Raw genomic sequence first — 5,821 nt, forward strand, 5'->3', positions numbered from 1 at the left:
TGGAGGGAATTGTTATTATTACTCAGAAAACTTTTTCCAGCTGCAGATTTCTGAAAACTGTGAACTGGATAGTGTACTCTAATAGAGGTGCATTTTGGCCTCTTTATTTATTAGATGGAGAGTAAAGGGGAGGGGTGGAATCCTGTAGAAGGGAGAGAGTGCTCCTGGAGACATGGGGTTCAGCTGGGCAGTAGAAAGCACTCTGCTCTGGCTTTTGGTAAAACTGAGAAGCTGCCAACAGTTTTCAAAGTCCTTTTCCAGCCAAGAATTAATTTGTTCCTTCCAGCAACCCTGTGGGTGAGCCAAGCTAGGATGATTGTGCCTCTGAGAGACATAACAAGCCCAATGTCACACAGGCAGGACTGGTACCCACCTCTGTCTAGCCAGGGGACCCCTTTGGCAGTTTGATGAAGACTATGGACCTCTATTCAGAAGAATATTTTTAACTATGAAAAATAAATTACTTTGGAATACAGAGGAAACCAATTATATAAAATCATTATCAAAATATTTATTTTTGCGATTTAGTCCTTTTTAAAAACATTAAGCAACAAGCTCTAAAAATTGGTCTATTACCTATTGTAATTTCGAGGTAGTCAATGAGTGTAAACAGTATTTCAAGACATCACTACTGTAATGCAATACAGAAATATCTATGATTTCTATTGGTGACAGAGTCTCAGGTACTGCTAATACTGTTGTGATTTGTTGCTTACATGCATGATAGAAGAAAATGCTACATTTTAGTTGGAGGTTAGTGAAAACAAGGATGCAATTTTTTCAACTCTATCCATGGATCCCCTGGGTTCTGTAGAATCTATGCTAAAACCTTCTGCCTCTTCTGGTCTAGCTCCTACTCCAATGCTTGTTACTTCATCACATGCATCATGTTTCTTTCTGCAGACACTTATTGAAGACCTACTATGTGCCAGACAGTTTTACATCTTGTATGTCATATAGTCTTGGAAACTTCCTTTGAAGTAGGTGTTATTCTTTCCATTTGGCAGACAAGATAACTGAGACTCGAGGAGATTAAGTGATTTACCCAAAGCCACACAGCCAGTAGCTGAAATCAGAGTCTTGCACCACCTCTTCATTCCTCTCCAACTGAGGTTTGGGGGTCAGTGTCTCTAACACCAGAAGCAAAGGAAAGTATGAGAGGAGGGTAGGCAGGGAGAATTCACAGTTATGGAGAACACATGCAAAGTAGGAATTGTGCTGTGCTTTTCATTATCTCCTTTAATCCACACAACAACCCTATGAAGTATGATTCTATTAAAAAATAAGTAAATAATACATATCTATAATAATAAAAGTGTAATATGCTAATTAGACCAGAAGTCCTTCTGGATGTCCTTCCTGACAAAGCCGGGGCTGCGAGGGAAGCCTGGGTCCTGGGTACCAGAGGGAAGCTGGTGCTGGCAGCTGGGGGAAGGAAGGCCTACTCTTGCACAAATTTCATGCATCAGGCCTCTAGTTTATTATAAAACACAAATTAGAAAATATAAATGAACCAAAATAAAAATCACCTATAATCTCTCCACACAGAAATATCATTTAATACTTTGGTATGGAGACTTCCAGATGCACATGTACACACACAATTTTACACCCACTTTACGGATACGAAAAGTGGACCCAGAGAGGCTAAGTAACTTGCCCAAGGATGTACCAGTAGTAAGTTTCAGTCACCGGTGGTTTGACCTTAGGCAGGTCACTTTTCCTCTCTGTGTCAGGGCCGTAGGAAGAGCCAAAGCCTGGCACTTGGAAAGCCATACTGGAAGGAAGCCCCTCTGAGTGGCTTTCAAAATAGTGCCCTCTAAACCAAGGCAGCCTTGTTCCAGGAGCCTGTTTTCTCAGAGGGTTTCGGGGAGGGTGGAAGGTGGGAGGGGAAACCACCTGCTCCCTGTGGGGGGCCACACAGCTTGCAGCTGCAGCTGGGTGACTAGTGACTGCAGTTAACCAATCAACTGGGGATGAGAATCCTGGTGCAACCCTCCTGTGGCTGAGAACTCAGTTCTTCTCACTGGGCTTGGCCACATGTGTGGTCCGTTAGGAGTCCCTGGACTCTCCTCTTGCCCTACAGTCCCCAGCTGTGCCCACCTGGACCCCTTCCCTAGTGGCTCCCTCGGATTCTTTCCTTAATCTTCCAGAATGAGGCTCTTGCATCTCATTCTAAGAGAAGTGGTGAAACAAAAAAATGCAGGGACAGCCCTGGCCGGTTTGCCATGGTGAAACAAAAAAATGCAGGGACAGCCCTGGCCGGTTGCTCAATAGTTAGAGCATCAGCCCAGAGACCAAAGGTTAGCTGGTTCAATTTCCGGTTAAGGGCACATACCTCGTACCTACATAATTACGTGACTCTCGCACATCAATGTTTTCTCTCTTTCTCCCCCGATCCGTCTCTCCCTTCCACTCTCTCTAAAAGCATCTACTGTCTTCACTGTACATGTACCAGTCATTGAGCACCTTCCACATTCCATCATCTCACAGAAATCACAGTTTCAAACTCCAGGTCAGAAGTTGTACCTGCTTCAGCCCTGGTTTCACAGCCTAGGGCCTGGTTCTCAAAGGCAGGGTTGCTGCTTTGTACTGCCTCAGAAAAAAATATGCCTCTTCCTCTGGCCTGATGTAGCTCTATGCTGAAGATAAGGCTTGGTAATTAGAATTCAAGCTAGATTTCAACTTGCACTTGTCCCTTCTTCTGAACACCTTCAAAACCTACATGACCATGTAGGTCAACCCTGCCTCAAGGAAGAAACTAATAAATAAACAAATAATTTTGAAATATGGGTATCCTAATATATAAAAACCCAGGGTCCGTAACATCCAAAATGACGGAAGGCTGGACTGACTGAAAGTCAGTGCTGGGTTACCGTGGCGACCCAGTACTGACTGCCCGCCACTGCGGGCGCCGCAGCCCAGCACTGACTGCCAAGGGGGCTGTGGATCAGGCCCAAAGAGAGGCCAGGGGAGAGAGAGGCAGGGTCTGATCCGTAACCTCCGTGGCAGCTGTTGATCAGCCCTTGCCTCTCTCTTTCTCTCAGGGCTTGGCCAGCAGCCACACATCTCTTTCTCTTGGGCCTCCACTGGGGCTGCTGATCAGCCCCGCTTCTCTGATCAGGCCCATTGATAGGCCCAGAGATGCTGACTGGCATAGAAACCAACCAATCAGAACCAAATCTGGGTGAAGTGCGAGGAGCCAATGGCTGCCTAGGAGGTGGAGCTTTTGACGCTGACTGGCATAGAAACCGACCAATCAGAACCTAATCTGGGTGAACTGCAAAGGCAGAACCTAAGGTGGGGGCTGAGGAGGGGTCTTAAGGGCAACAGCCATTTGGTGTAAGGTGTAAGAAAGTGGTTCAATTTTTTAATGACTGGTTTGGCAGTATAGTGCATATGGCTGGCTATCAGTTCAGATATAGGGATTATGTATTTTTATCTGCCAAGAACATCTCCTCCTGATGAAAAAGGCTCCCCCCCCCCCGCATTTAAGCAATCCTATCCTATATAATCTATCTATACTAATAAAAGGGTAATATGCTAATTAGACCAGGTCAACCGGCCATCTTCCAGATGTCGACTTCCTTCTAGACACAGCCATGGTGGTGGGGGCCAAGGCAGAGGCCATTAGGGGTGATCAGGCCAGCAGGGGAGGGCAGTTGGGGGCAAGATCAGGCCGGCAGGGGAGGGCCGTTCGGGATGAGATCAGGCCAGCAGGGGAGGGCAGTTGGGAGCAAGATCAGGCCGGCAGGGGAGGGCAGTTGGGGGTGAGATCAGGCCAGCAGGGGAGAGCAGTTGGGGGCAACCAGGCCAGAAGGGAAGGGCAGTTGGGGGTAATCAGGCAGGCAGGCAGGCAGAGGTAGTTAGAAGCGATCAGGCAGGCAGAGAGTTTAGGGGCGATCAGGCAGGCAGGCAGAGGGGTTAGGGGCGATCAGGCAGGCAGGCAGAGGCAGTTAGGGACAGTCAGGCAGGTGAGCAATTAGGAGCCAGCGGTCCCAGATTGTGAGAGGGATGTCTGACTGGCAGTTGGACATCCCCCAAGGGTTCCCTGATTAGAGAGTGTGCAGGCTGGGCTGAGGGAACCCCCCTATGCACAAATTTTGTGCACCAGGCCACTAGTTTTAATATATAATGCTATTGAAACTCAGGTTAACTTATTCACTCCAGGACCCATTCAGGAATGGCAGATACTAGGATTTGTTCTGGTCTGCCAGTCTCCATAGCTCAAAGAAACACTGCCTTTGCCTTTCTTCTCCTTCTCCTCCTTCTCCTTCTCCTTCTCCTTCTCCTTCTCCTTCTTCTCCTCCTCCTCCTCCCTTCTCCCTTCTCCCTTCTCCCTTCTCCCTTCTCCCTTCTCCTTCCTCCTCCTCCCCCTCCTCCTCCTCCTCCTCCTCCTCCTATTATTATTATTATTATTATTATTATTATTATTATTGGTTTTATTTTATTTTATCTTTATTGTTGAGAGAATTACAAATGTCCCCCTGCTTTTGCCTAACTTCTGTTCTGGTCTCAGCAAGAATCCAGCACTTTCCATATTATTAAGCATTTTTCATGTTCACAGTTCTTTTACAGCCTAAGATCATCCATTTCTGGAATTTATTCCAAGACTGCTGCACCTTGGAGTGAATGTCTGGTTCTCTCCAAGAACCAGTGTCTCCAACGCTGAACCCTCCCTGTTCCTGCTGTAGTGTTACTGAAGTGCAGAAAGCAGAGAATAGAGGAAAAGGCAAGAATTTGAGTACCAGATTAGCCTGGATTCTAATCACTACTTGGCAACCAGTTGGCTAGGGTACACTTTGGACTTTACTTTTAACCTCATCTGTAAAATAGAAGTCATAGTACCTGTCTTATCGGGATAAGATATAGGTATGTGAGCACTTAGTAAAGGTTGCTTCTCTTCCTCCCGCTTTGCTAAGAGCAAGGATTATGTCTCATGCTAGGTCTACACGCAAGAAAAACTGCAGCCTTTGTCTACAGAAGACTCATTGAATTTTTTGCGGTGGTATTGGTTAATAAAGTTATTCTGTATAGGTTTCAGGTGTACCATTCTATAATACATCATCTGTATATTGTATTGTGTTTTCACCACCCCTAGTCAAGTCTCCTTCCATCACCATTTATCCCCCCTTTACCCTCTTCTACCTCATCCACATTGTCGGTCTGTGTCTATGATTTTCTTTTCTTTGCTTAATCCCTTCACCTTTTTTACCCAGCCTCATAGTCCCCCTCCCCTCTGACAGCTGTCAGTCTGATCTCTGAATTTATGAGTGTGTTTCTATTTTGTTTGTTAGTTCATTTTCTTTTTTTTTAATTTAATTTTATTTTTTTTAATTGTTTGAAGTATTACAAATAGTAGTACATATGTCTCCTTTTTTTTTCCCCATTGACCTCCCCCCGGCCTCCCCTACCCCCCAGTACATGCCTTTACCTGCCCCCCCCCACAGTGTCTTGTATCCATTGGTTATGCTTATATGCATGCGTACAAGTCCTTCGGTTGATCTCTTACAGCCCCCCCACAACCTCCCCTGCCTTCCCACTGTAGTCTGACAGTCTGTTCAATGCTTCTTTGCCTCTGTATCTATTTTTTCCCCATTTCTTTCCTTTAAAAAATCTTGCCTCTGCAGACTAGAAATAAACATATAATAAAAAAATATTTGAGTTCCGATTTCAATGTCCAACAGTTCTGAGTCCCTGTTTCAATGTCAAACAGTTCCTTAAGTGTACATGTCAGCAATGATATCTGGATGGTGGGCACATGGTAGCAATGCAGGTCCGACCCTCTCTGGTTTGGTCCTAGGCAACCTGCTGCGACGCA

The sequence above is a fragment of the Plecotus auritus genome (genome assembly GCF_963455305.1).
Source record: "Plecotus auritus genome assembly, chromosome: 2".
Classification (NCBI taxonomy): domain Eukaryota; kingdom Metazoa; phylum Chordata; class Mammalia; order Chiroptera; family Vespertilionidae; genus Plecotus; species Plecotus auritus.